Consider the following 13729-nt stretch of genomic DNA (forward strand, 5'->3'; position numbering starts at 1 on the left):
GAGTGTTTCCTTTGCAGTGCAGAAGTTTCTTAGTTTGATGTAATCCTGTTTGTCTATTTTTACCTTTATTGCCTGTGCCTCTGGGGTCTTTTCCAATAAGTCTTTGTCTATGCTAATATCTTACAGAATTTCCCTGATGTTCTCCTCAAGTAATTTGATGGTATCAGGTCGTAGATTTAGATCTTTGATCCATTCTGAGTTGACTTTTCTATAAGGTATAAGGTAGGGCTCTTGCTCTACATGTTTGCATGTGTAGATCCAATTTTCTCAACACCATTTGTTGAAGAGATTGTCCTTTCTCCAGGAATTGATTTTAGCTGATTTGTCAAAGATTAGTTTATTGTATATGCATGGATTAATTTCTGGGGCCTCTATTCTGTTCAGTGATTTATATGTCTATTTTTGTTTCAGTAACAGGCTGTTTTGAATATAACTGCCCTGTGGTATGTCTTGAAATCTGTTATTGCGATGCCTCCACTTTTGTTTTTATTGTTTAATGACTGAAGACATTAGAATCCAATTGAATTACTGCTTGAATTGAAATTTCCTTCTTGTATTAATATCCAAAGTTCTTATCTCCCTAAATAAAAAAACATCATCACCCATTTCTTACTGTTTTAGTTAAATTTCCTTCAATGATTTGAGAAGTGATATTAATGTAATGTCAAGTCTTCTATGATGTCACTTAAAGCTTATTTATTTATTTTTAGTTATTTGAGAGACAGTGACAGACATACAGATAAAAAAAGCACCTTTCACTCCTCAAATGCCAGCAATAGCACAGGCTTAGTCAGAATCTAAAAGCCAAGAACAAAAGCCAGGTCTCCCACACAAATGGCAGGGACCCAACTGTGTGAACCATCAACTACTACCTCCCAAGTTCACATTGTTGGAAATTAGGAGCTCAGCCAGGACTTAAACAGAGGCACTCAAACATGAGATGTATCCATTCCTACTGGCATCTTAACTGCTAGGCCAAATGCCCACCCATGACCCTCAATTTTAATCTCTGAGCAAGAGGAACAAATAGAAAACAAAGATGGAAAAGAAAGTAAAAAACGAAAATCATTCCAGGAAATCTAATATCTAATTCCAATACCTTTTTTTACTAATTTCTATTCTTACAGTGCTCCTTTATGTTGTATAGTATTGGGCCTAGCACTGTGGTGTAGTGGGTAAAGCCATCACTTGACATGTCAGCATCCCATATGGGCACTGGTTCGTGGTCCTGGCTACTCTACTTCCAATCCAGCTTCCTGCAAATGCACCTGGGAAAGCATCAGAAGATGCTTCAAGTGCTTGAGCCCCTGCACCCATGTGGGAGACCAGAAGAAGCTCCAGATTCCTGGCTTTGGCCTGGCGCAGCCCCAGCCATTGCAGCCATTTTAGGGGTGAACCAATGAATGGAAAATCTCTCTCTTCCTCTGTGTGTGTGTGTGTGTTTTTGGTGTGTGTGTAACTCTGTCTTTCAAATAAATGAATAAGTTTATATTGTATTGATTCCATTCAACAAGAAAGTTCAGGGACCAGACAGTAAGATACACAGTAGAGCAACATTTCTCGACGTTAACACTACCAACATTTTTAGAAGAGTAATTTTGCTATGGGGAATTGCTCTGTATATTGTATTACAACTCTATAATGAGAAAATCAACAATGCAAATGCAAATTAAAACAATTGGCAGATCAAGACATCAGCACAGAAGTTTCCAGTATTCAATACTCCCTACAAAAAGCTCAACTAGCAACTGTAACACACAAGAAAAATAAGAGTGGGGCCGCATTGTGGTGTAGCGGGAAAAGCCACTGCCTGCAATGCCAGCATCCCATATGGGCGCCAGTTCATGTCCTGGCTGCTCCACTTCTGATCCAGCTCCCTGCTAAGGGTCTGGGAAAAAGCAGCAGAAGATGGCCCAGGTACTTGGGCCCCTGCACCCACGTGGGAGACCTGTAAGAAGCTCTTGTCTTCTGGCTTTGGCCTAGCCCAGCTCTGGTTGTTGCAGCCATCTGGGGAGTGAACCAGCCAATGGAAGATCTTTGTCCCTCTCTCCCTCTCTCTCTGTAGCTCTCATTTTCAAAATAAATAAATAAATCTTTAAAAAAAGGAAAGACAAATAAGAATCTCCAAATTGTAAACATCACTCTTGTGATCCCCATAATTGAATAAAAACACAGAAAATGGTCTCACTTTGTGTCAACCCACAGGATTTGATTGATGCTGCTTTCAAGGTTTTCAAATGTAAATATTTTACATTACATTTTTGTGTTAGCCCAAGTGTTGTGCCTGAGAGGTCTTCAAAAGGTTTACAAACATGCTTATTAGGAAAAAACTGCATGATTTCAAAAAAATTTACACAAAAATAAACTCACTTGCTTGGGGCAGTCTCATAGCATTTCAATAGCAAAAGCATAAATGCGGAAGAATGCCCAACAATGAAAAAATGCTTACATGTGTTATAGAATATTGCCTAGCAATTAAAATTGCTGTTTTAAGTATATAAAGTGACATGAGAAAATGTTTATGATGAAGTAGTAATTGTAGAACAAAGCTTCAGGTGAATCAGGAGAGTGACAGAGACAGGGAAGTTGAATGGAAACAAGTAGACCAAAATAGTAATGAAGTGGTAAAATAACATCATATTTATATTATATTGATAATCTTTGTTTTCTGATTTTAATAAAAATGGAAAAGTAAAATAGACACAAACTCATATAGGCATTATGTACATTTTTTTATTTTATAGAGAAAGATTACTGGTGATTTAGTGAAAGTGTAGCCAACACAAAGATGAGGGAAGATGTCAAGATCCTGTATGTAAGAGGGGAAGAAAAGTTCAAGTAGAGCATACGGGCTGTTATTTTCCTAAGGAATTGGGAAAAATGCGTGTCTTAGGTAAAAAGCAAACAGAAAACAAGGAAAGTAATCTTGGTTTTTGTTTTGAAAACACAGGGGCTTGAGGAGGTTTACAAACACAAGTAAGGAAACAATGAATTTTGAAAGTGGTAGCAACAGGAGGGAGAGGGAGCGCAGCAAGGACTCCCAAGTTCCCGCTCCTGCTGAGTACATGGAAAGAAGGTAGGCAACGGAGGCTTCGTTTTAGCTCGTTTGTTGAATAACTACCGTCTTCCTGGGGAGCTATGTTCAGTAAACCCCAGGAATTCCTAGGTCAGCTTTACTGTTTGAGGGTGAGCGGACTCCTTTCTCCTTCTGTGACACCGTGTACTTGATTGCCATCTGCCTTTCTTCTCTGTGTTCTTTGAAGAAAGGGCATTTAGCAAAGCACTTTATCTGTCTTTACTGAGACGCTGTGCAGTCTGGGCAGAGGCTACCTTGCAACACTCACCTGGGGTGACCCTGCCTCTCACTCTGCCTTTGATGCCTTTGATTGCCAGCCCGTGGATCACACAGTGTTCTTGTGTGTCCTGGGCAGCACTCCAAGCCTGCCTCCTGGCTCCAACTGTATCAGGCTGGAAAATCAATTTTTATAGAAAATACCAAGGAGTCACCACAAATTCTACCCTTAGTGTGCCATAAAGGATTTCAATTGCTTGTACTCAGATTGTATTGCTTTGCTATGTAAACTGTGTTTACAAAGCATTTTCTTGTGATCAAGAAGCCTAGAAAACACCAAGCTACATGAGAGAAATCAGTGAGCTCTGGATTCACAGTCAGAGATGCTAAAGATTCTGTGTCAGTCTAGTTTCAGTGAATGGAACAGTTGTCAACAACCAGAACACCCTCCACTAACCCTGAGATTCCTCTTTGAGTTCCTAGGGTCCTGGGAGAGCTTTGTGCCCGGGTGCAGCTGCCCCAGCCATGAGAGTGGAAAAGACCTGAACCCAGATCTAGACAAAGTCATTACCAGAGCTTTCACTGCCCTTAGTGGCCCTTCTCTAGGCTAAGCTTTATGAAGTTTGCCTCTTCCAGGGCCCCCAATATTGTCTCCACAGCTGCCATGCATCCCTCATCCCCAGTTCAACCCAAGATTTTTGTTTTTGATATCTCAATAGCCAGTCAAGACCAGCTTAAGTATTATAACTGCATATTCCACTCATGGAAGCCCTAGAGTAGAAGGAGCACCCACAGGAAGCCCTGGCAGAAAGAGAGCTTTCTTCATGGTACCTAACCCAGAAAGAGACCATCTAGAAAGTTGTGAAGATCAAATAATATCAAGAATGTATGTCACAGTTTCTAAAGTTGGTATACTTACCAATGCATTGGTAAACACTCCCTAGTCCTTGTTGCGATGTTTCGTTATGTTCATTTATCTTAGTGTTTAAGGGGTAATTTGTGCCACTTGGTAAGACATGTTCCATTGCCATTGTTTCTTCTATATTGTTTGTCTTCCTAAGTGCCTTGTAGGGTCCCTGAGGCCCTCTCTTGTTTCCTTGTTTCCCCTCATATTGCATATTAGTGGGCTGTGTAAAAAATTTGTGTTCATTGAAGCTTTAAACATGAAAAGTCATTCATCTCATTCAGTTTATTGGGCAGAGAGAGAATTAAACCAAAGCTTCTCTCCATCTCACTAAGCTGAGTGTGGTTTCCAATCTCGTTGCTTAATTATGCTTACATTCTCTGAAATCTTAGCAGAGAGGCCTGCTGTTCAACCTGACGTGTCTCTTCCTATTTCCAGGGAAACAATGAATCTGCTACCTTAACATTTACAGTTCCTCCAGAAACCATAAGACAGTGCTCATTTTAACAGAGTACCCTGACTTCACCCTGGCTGCTCCTTCTGTTTCAGTGCTGTGCATCCTAGTATCTTTGCCCAGCCCTGTCAGCGTTTGATAAATCTTTGAGTGGCTGATAGTCATGCCCATTGCATGCTGTCTCCTGATTTAAAGTCTCATTGAAACACAAAACTGTTCTTGCCACTGAAAGGTTCAATAAGCATACAGCAGGTCACCTCTGGAGGACTAAATATATAAAGAAGTTCTTCTCATCCCAGCTATTGATTCTAACTCACCTCCTCAACTATGAGAGTCTTGCTTTCTGTCCTTGGAGTCCTTGTTCTGTTGTTGGCTGTAGTTCCACCAGGTAAGACAGAAACTTTTCATCCCAGGGTTATAAAACTATAAATGCAAGAGAATACAAGGTCTCCTGAGATTTTGAAAATAAATTAGACAAGGGTAGATTTTACTGTATCATGAAGGTGTTCGGAGGATTGAAGAGTTGATGCCCGGACTATCTCTGAGGCAGATCCCCTTAGTGACAACCTGTAACCTGAGGGTTCTGTTTGATCCAGAGATGGTGGGAGGATGTGCACAGGACACAGGAAATTAGAACTGTAATGGATAGTGAGTGGTGGCTGTAAGAAGGGCTGAGGGTGAAGAAGGGCTGAGGGTGTTGCTCCATCACAACCCTTCCTTCACAGAACACTCTAATTACGGATTTAAACAAGGGTCTGGGTTAAGATTTTCTTTAAAGTTGGATGAAACTTTTATGATTTATTTAATATATGTGACAATTATTTTATTTGTGATTGGAGTTAAGATTTCACCTAAATTTTAATCAAATAATTTACCAACGTTATAGACATATTTATTGAATGATCAATCTAACATTCCTAAACTAAGTTTGAAGTCCATTAATACTGTACAATAAATATTCATCTTTGGATTTACACCTGTCATTTATGTTATTATCTCTTGGCACTTATTTTTTCTGATGCACATACTACCTTAAAGCACATTTTAATGCCTCATATGTCAAGATGTCTCTGACTCTTGCTTTTTTACTTTTATGAAGTTATAATTCACCATAAAACTCACTCTTAAAAAGTTCTCCTCAGTAGTTTCCAGTACATTCATAAAATTGTGCAACTGTCACCACTGTGTAATTTCAGAATATTTTTATAACCTCTAAAAGAATCCCCATATCTATTCCTCTCCTCCTCCCACTTCCTGGACACCACTAATCTGCTTTTTGTCTCTCTGGATTTAATATAAATAAAATCATACAGTATACGATCCTGTGTCCCTGGCTTCATTCCCTAAGTATAATATTTTCAAAGTCAATCCATGCTGCAGCATATGCTAGTTTATCATTTCTTTAAAATGCTGAAAAACTTAATTGTAAGGATAGCCTACATTTATTAATTCATATCATTGTTAAAATATTTAGGTTGTTTCCTGGTTTGGGTCACTATTAATGTTATTATTACTAAGATGATTCTTGTTGCATATGTGAGTATATTTCTACTGAATATATACACAGGACTTAAAGTGTTTGACATGGGATATGTATAGCTTTAATTTTGGGGAATTCTAGACAACAAAAAGAAATAAAAGGAACCCAAATAGGAAAGGTGGAAGTTCAGTTGTCTTTATTTGCAGATGACATGATCTTATGTACAAAAACCCTAAAGACTCCACCAAATGAATATTAGAATTAATGAGTTAATTCAGTAAAGTTTATAGGGTACAAAATCAACATACAAAAATCAGCAGTGTTTCTATACATTAATAATGAGCTATCCAAAATATTAGGAAAATACCATTTACAGTATCTACCAAAAAATACTTAGGAATAAACTAAACCAGGAAGGTGAAAGACCTATGAACTTAAAATTACAAAACATTAATGAGATGAATTGAGATTACACAAATAAATGGAAATATATCCCTTGTTCATGGACTAGAAGAGGATTCTCTTCCAAATTTATGTTGAAAAATTTGAAAACACGCTTGAGGTATTGATTTCCTAGGGAAATATAAATGAGTAAATTTCAATCAAGGAGATTTAAAAGTAGCAATAATTATATAATAAATCAAAAATTTTTATAGAATTACCACCCACAAAAATAGCAGACCAGGGAATTTTACTGATACTTAAGGTGTATATAAATAAAACACAAGCAACGTTATTTTAAAAATTTATTGTGGAATTATCACAATGGCCTTCAGGCAAAAGCCTGAAAAAGAGAACTTAGGAAAAAACTAACAATATCTAACAATATCAAGTACGAATACCAACACTAACAGCATTCCCACTAAACATTGAACAAGTGATGAAACTTGTGTTTATTAAGAAAAGACACCCTAATAAAACAGAGAGAACTTAAATCACTGTAATATAGACATGGTAAGAGTATATTCCTGGAAATCATAGGAAATTGACCAAAACACTATCAGGAGAAAATACAGGTATCAAATAGATTGTAATAAACTGGTTATTTTGGTTTTTGGTTTGCATATGGTTCCTCTTTGCTATCGGCCAACATTTACGTTTTCAGTGTATTTAGGGGCCTGAGAAACAGAAATTACACTCCTCAGGTTTCCTTCCTACGTGACTGCCAATTATATTCTGCAGTTACTGGCAGCAACCAGTAGTTGTGGTAAAAGCATTAATGGTAAGGCGATTCAAGGCTCCAGCAAGTTAAGCTAGGGGACCCTGCCTGGTCACGTCAACGCCTTTTTGGCAGATCCTCAAGTAACAGCAATTGCATCTCAACCAGCATGGCAACAGGGAAGGTCTTGCTGGTTCTAACCCAAAGGCCTACAAAATGTAATAGGCAGAATTAAGGATTTTGGGATCTTTTGCTTCTCCATCGACACTATCTTATCCTGGTTCTCTCCCTTCCAATTCCCACGTTGTAAATTTCTTTTTAATGAAATACTTGGAGCAGCAGCTGTTTACAAACTGGCCACAAATGGTAGCAAAATCAGCAATTATAAAATTAATCTATTGTGTATTAAATAATTTTAACCTGGAAAATCATAATAGAAAAAAATTAACTCACAATAGAAAAATCATATAATAAACAGAATCATTCCTAGAACCTATATGAAGAAAGTAGAATATATAGTACAAAGTCATGAGTAATCGTGAATAAATAACTTGTTAGGAATATTGTTCAAAACAGAAATTCTTTCTCTTTTTTAAAGATTTATTTATTTTACTTGAAAGTCACAGTTAGAGAGAGAAGGAGAGGCAGAGAGAGAGTGAGAGAGAAAGAGAGAGAGAGACAGAGAAAGAGAGAGAGAGGTCTTCCATCCGCTGGTTCACTCCACTCCCCAGTTGGCCACAATGGCCAGAGCTGAACCGATCCGAAGCCAGGAACCTGGAATCCCTTCCAGGTCTCTCACACGGGTTCAGGGGCCCAAGGACTTGGGTCATCTTTTACTGCCTTCCCAGGCCATAGCAGGGAGCTGGATCGGAAGTGGAGCAGCCGGGACTCGAACCAGCACCCATATGGGATGCTGGCACTGCAGGTGGTAGCTTTACCCGCCATGCCACAACACCGGCCCCCAGAAATTCTTTCTAATTGAACCTATAAATTCAAACTCTAATCAAAAGCAAGAAACGATTTTTTTTTATTTTAGCAATAGCAAAATTATTCAATGTATCTTGAAGAATACCCAAGGAAACAGTTGTACATAAATATAATGAAAATAAGCTTGTATTATTATTATCTTCAAATGTCAAAATAATTTAGGGGCAAGTGTTTGATGCAGCAGTTAAAATGCCACTTGGTACATCCATATCCAATATCAGAGTACCTGGGTTCAAGTTCAGTCTCTGCTTCTGATTCCAGCTTCCTGTTAATGCACATTCTGAGAGGCACTGAGTGATTTTTCAAGTACTTAGATCCCTGTCATCCACATGGGAGACTCAGATTGAGTTCCAGGCTCTTGGCTTTGACCTGACCCAGTCCCAGCTATTGTGGGCACTGAGGGAGTGAACCAACTGAGCTGATGTAAGACTTCTCTCTCTCACTCCCCCACACATCACTCTAAAAAATCTAATCTCCATAAAATATTTTATAGCTAATAAGTTCAGTAAAGTTATAGGATACAGAGTCAGCATACAGATACCTGTTGCAATTCTATACATTAACAACAAGCCGCCAGGAAACAGATTAAGAAAATAATCCCATTTCCTATAGTAAAAAGAATAAAATACTTTAAACTTAATCAAGGATGTGAAAGAACATACACTAAAAAGTACACACACTTATGAAAGACATTAAGGGGCCGGCACTGCGGCTCACTAGGCTAATCCTCCGCCTGCGGCGCCGGCACACCGGGTTCTAGTCCCGGTCGGGGCGCCGGATTCTGTCCTGGTTGCCCTTCTTCCAGGCCAGCTCTCTGCTGTGGCCAGGGAGTGCAGTGGAGGATGGCCCAAGTGCTTGGGCCCTGCACCCCATGGGAGACCAGGAGAAGCACCTGGCTTCTGGCTTCGGATCAGCGTGGTGGGCCGGCCGCAGTGCGCGGGCCAAGGTGGCCATTGGAGGGTGAACCAACGGCAAAGGAAGAGCTTTCTTTCTGTCTCTCACACTGTCCACTCTGCTTGTCAAAAAATAAAAAATAAATTAAAAAAAGAGATCTTTATTTCATTTTTTAAAAAAGATTTATTTATTTATTTATTTATTTATTTGAAAGACAGAATTACAGAGAGGCAGAGGCAGAGAGAGAGGTCTTTCATCCATTGGTTCACTCCCCTAATGACCGCAATGGCCAGAGCTGGGTTGATTCAAAGCCAGGAGCCAGGAGCTTCTTCCAGGTCTCCCACACGGGTGCAAGGGTCCAAGGACTTGTGCCATCTTCCAATGCTTTCCCAGGCCATAAAAGAGAGCTGAATCAGAGGTGAAGCAGCTGGGACTTGAACCGACACCCAACACCCAAATGGGATGCCGGCACTGCAGGCAGCGGCTTAACCAGCTACCCCACAGCATCGTCCCATGCATCATGAATCTCTACCTGCAATTGATCATTCTCGTTAGGCAGAAATAATTAGAAAAATAGCTCATTCAAAGCTCTGTGCCTTGCCAGCTACTGCCTCACTTATCTGCTGTCTTTGTAGAAGTCATTGTTTGTTTTTATTCTCTGTCTCTGTCTCCACTTCTCACACACTCTTTTATCATCTTCTTTATTGTTATTTTCAGTTTGTTCTGATACATTTCCAACATTAAAAATATCAAGTAAGTAATATGTGTAATATAATTGTCTTCTCTTTTCAAAGCCAGTTTCTTTTTTAAGACTGGATGTCCTGCAGCATTACATAATTGCAGAATGAAGTGCAAAGCAAATGAATTTGCAGCTCGATATTGTGCCGACTGGAGCATCTGCTGCAGAGAGAAGATGGAAAAGAAGAAAAAAAAAGAGGTGGTGAAACGTCTAATCCATCTTCTTCAGACTCCAGGAAGAGAAAACTGAAAATGCTTAAAACTCTCTTATTTATCTAAGAACAATTAATATGGTGGATAAAAGGGAACTCATGACAACTGCATGTTTAGGGGATCAGGTCAAAATAAATTTCATAAGGGCTTGCATTCTTTTTTGTGTGTACACTTAAACATTCATTTCATCGGTGAATGCCCACAACTCCATTGTTGCTTCACCTGTAATACTCTATCCCAGCCCTACCACTTGCTAAATGTTTGACTTTGGGCCAGCTATTTATCTTGTATCTCTCTCAGTTTCCTTGTCTGTAAATGGCATGACAACACTCCCCAGACTGTGGTATTGTGAGAATGATATGGGTCGGTAAAGGTGTTAAGTAGCACTTTCCCTACTGCAAGCACATGTCGGTGTTAGCTATAATTGCATGGACCAGAGAGTCTGATCTGTCCTATTGCTTTTTGGAATTTGCTGAATCATTCTTAGCTCCTAAGAAGCAGTTTATATGTGCTGAAATGTCACCTGACTGTGAAAACAAAGTATGTTTTGATATTTTATTTAGCGTTCTTGATTAATATTTTAAGTTACATGTTTGCAAGGTACAGGGTAATCATTCAATACATGTCTACAATATGTGTTGATCAAATCAGGGTGATTAGGTTTCCATGTCCTTGTCCTTACCTTATTTTTTTTTAAAGATTTATTTATTTATTTGAAAGTCAGAGTTGCACAAACAGAGAGAGAGAGAGGTCTTCCATCTGCTGGTTCACTCCCCAGATGACCACAACGGCTGGAGCTCTGCTGATCTGAAACCAGGAGTCAGGAGCTTCTTCCGGGTCTCCCACATGGGTGCAGGGGCTCAAGGACTTGTGCCATCTTCCACTGCTTTCCCAGGTGATAGCAGAGCGCTGAATCAGAAGTGGAGCAACCGGGACTCAAACTGGCGCCCATATGGGATGCTGGCACTGCAGGTGGTGGCTTTACCCACTACGCAACAGCACCAGCCCCCTTACCTTATTTTTGAAGGCTTTGATTTCCTCTCTTCTAGTTATTCAGAAGATATATAAGAGACTATTGCAAACTACCTCTTGTTGTCTATTCAATTGTTGATAAGCTTCTAGGCTGATTCCATGTCTTAGCTGTTGTGTATGGAGTGACAATAAACATGAGAGTGCAGCTATCTCTTTGGCATGCTGATGTCATTACACACAAGCACACACACACACACACATCAGGTATATGTATGTATGTATCTCCAGAGATAGGATAGCTCAATCATACCATAGATCTGTTTTCACTTTATTGAGGAAATCCGTGCTGTTTTCCATGATAGCTGTACTAATTGACATTCCCACCAACAATGCTTAAGAGTTTCCTTTTCTCCATATCCTCATCAGCATCTGTTACATTTGTCTTTTTGATAATAGCCAACCTGAGCTAGATGATCTCCATCATCTGTTAATGTAACATCATCCCACTTCAGTGAGCTCGGACTGGAACACTCGTGTGAAGTTTGAAAACAAAGAGAAGATGCGGGATGAGTTTCTGAAGTAAGGTTGTTAGGATTTATTGGCCATATGACACGATGAGAGGGATGAGAAATGGCACTGAGATTCCAACGATGACGAAGACATAGAGGCAATGAAGCTCACTAATCTAGAGTCAGAAGAGGAAGAAGGCTGAGTGCCAGGATGGGGTGGAGACAGTCAATAAAGAGATGTTTGTGAGTAACAGAGTTAAGTCATGTAAGGGATATGAGTGCCAGTCCACCAACCACGTTTACCAAGGTGGAGGTTTATTTGCTTATAAATTAATTCCCATTATGAACTTCATTCTACCTGGTCACAAAAACTTAAATTTAGTCAATTCAAAGTTAGTCATCTTCTCCCAATGTTACTTTTATGTTCCAGAGGAGATACGCAGTGCAATAGCATCTGGGTGAGCATTGATAATGCTAACATGACTAAAACATTCTGATTTTCAGGTGATCTTACCAATCCAGGTGCAACTGTTGAGTTACCTCTTACTCTTATTCTCAATAAAATTCCTGGGGCCACCACTCACTGTGGTGTAGTCCGTAAAGCCGCTGCCTACAGTGCCAGCATCCTTTGTAGGCGCTGTTTTGTTTTTTTGTTTGTTTGTTTGTTTGTTTGTTTTTTGACAGGCAGAGTTAGTGAGAGAGAGAGACAGACAGACAGAGAGAAAGGTCTTCCTTTTCCGTTGGTTCACCCCCCAAATGGCCGCTACAGCTGGCATGCTGAGCCAATCAGAAGCCAGAAGCCAGGTGCTTCTTCCTGGTCTCCCACGCGGGTGCAGGGCCCAAGGATCTGGGCCATCCTCCACTGCACTCCCGGGCCACAGCAGAGAGCTGGACTGGAAGAGGAGCAACCGGGACAGAATCTCGTGCCCCAACCTGGACTAGAACCCTGGGTGCTAGCGCCACAGGCGGAGGATTAGCCAAGTGTGCATCGGCACCAGCCGGGCACTGGTTCTAATCCTGGCTGCTCCACTTCCAATCCAGCTTTCTGCTATGGCCTGGGAAAGCAGTGGAAGATGGTCCAAGTCCTTGGGCCCCTGCACCTGTGTGGGAGACCTGGAAGAAGCTCCTGGCTCCTGGCTTCAAATTGGCCCAGCTCCAGATGTTGTGGCCAACTGGGGAGTGAACCATCAGATGGAAGACCTCTCTCTCTCTCTCTCTCTCTCTCTCTGCCTCTCCTTCTCTCTGTGTGTAACTCTTTCAAATAAATAAATAAATCCTTTTAAAAAACAAAATTCCTAAAGCTCTTAGGTGCAATGTGTTACTGTTACTTCATGTGCATTCTAGGTCATCAGGTGGGAATAGCAAGGTTTCACTACCTTCGTGTGGCCCTGAGTCATCCAATACTTTTATTTCCACCCCTTCCCACTGGGAGAACCTATGTGAGGGAAGGGAAACTGAAACTCTGAGGTTGTCTCCGATCTATCGACTGAAGAAGGCAGTGCGACCGATGCTATGTGTAGTCTGGCCACCCAATTCTCCCCGCTTCTTGTTACCCGAATCCCAGGATAGGAGAAGAAGCAATCACCCTTCCCAGCTAAGCTCCCCTCCTTCCTTCACCCCTACATTCTCCCTCTGCCGCAACTCCATTCAGTGCAGACTTTAGAGCAGTCATCATGCTGTTGATCTATCGCCTCCAAAATCTATCACAAACCACGAATCCAAGCGTTCCTTCCAATGCCCAATGAAAACAGTCTCTGAAATGCAGAAGCCTGCTCGTGGCTTCTCTGTTTTTGAGAACAAGAAGTATACATTGCATACATAGAATACAAGCATGAACTAAGTTTTTTAGACTTTTGAAAATTAAAAAAAAGCAGTTGAAATGTTTAAATGTTCTTAAAAGTGATGAAGATCTAACGAATTAGTAAGAAAATTCTCGAACAAAATCTAGAAGCATGGTGGACAGTCTCTCAGAGGGACCCCAGAGATCCCTGCTTCGTAGTATTTATGCATTTATGTGGTCATCTCCCCTGGAATATAGGGCACCTTAGTGAATTACTTCACATGGACATAATATAGCAGAAGTGATGGGGTGTCACTAGAGAAACAAGAGGAAAGATGTGCCTTCTC

The sequence above is a fragment of the Oryctolagus cuniculus genome, chromosome 2 (assembly GCF_964237555.1).
Source record: "Oryctolagus cuniculus chromosome 2, mOryCun1.1, whole genome shotgun sequence".
Classification (NCBI taxonomy): domain Eukaryota; kingdom Metazoa; phylum Chordata; class Mammalia; order Lagomorpha; family Leporidae; genus Oryctolagus; species Oryctolagus cuniculus.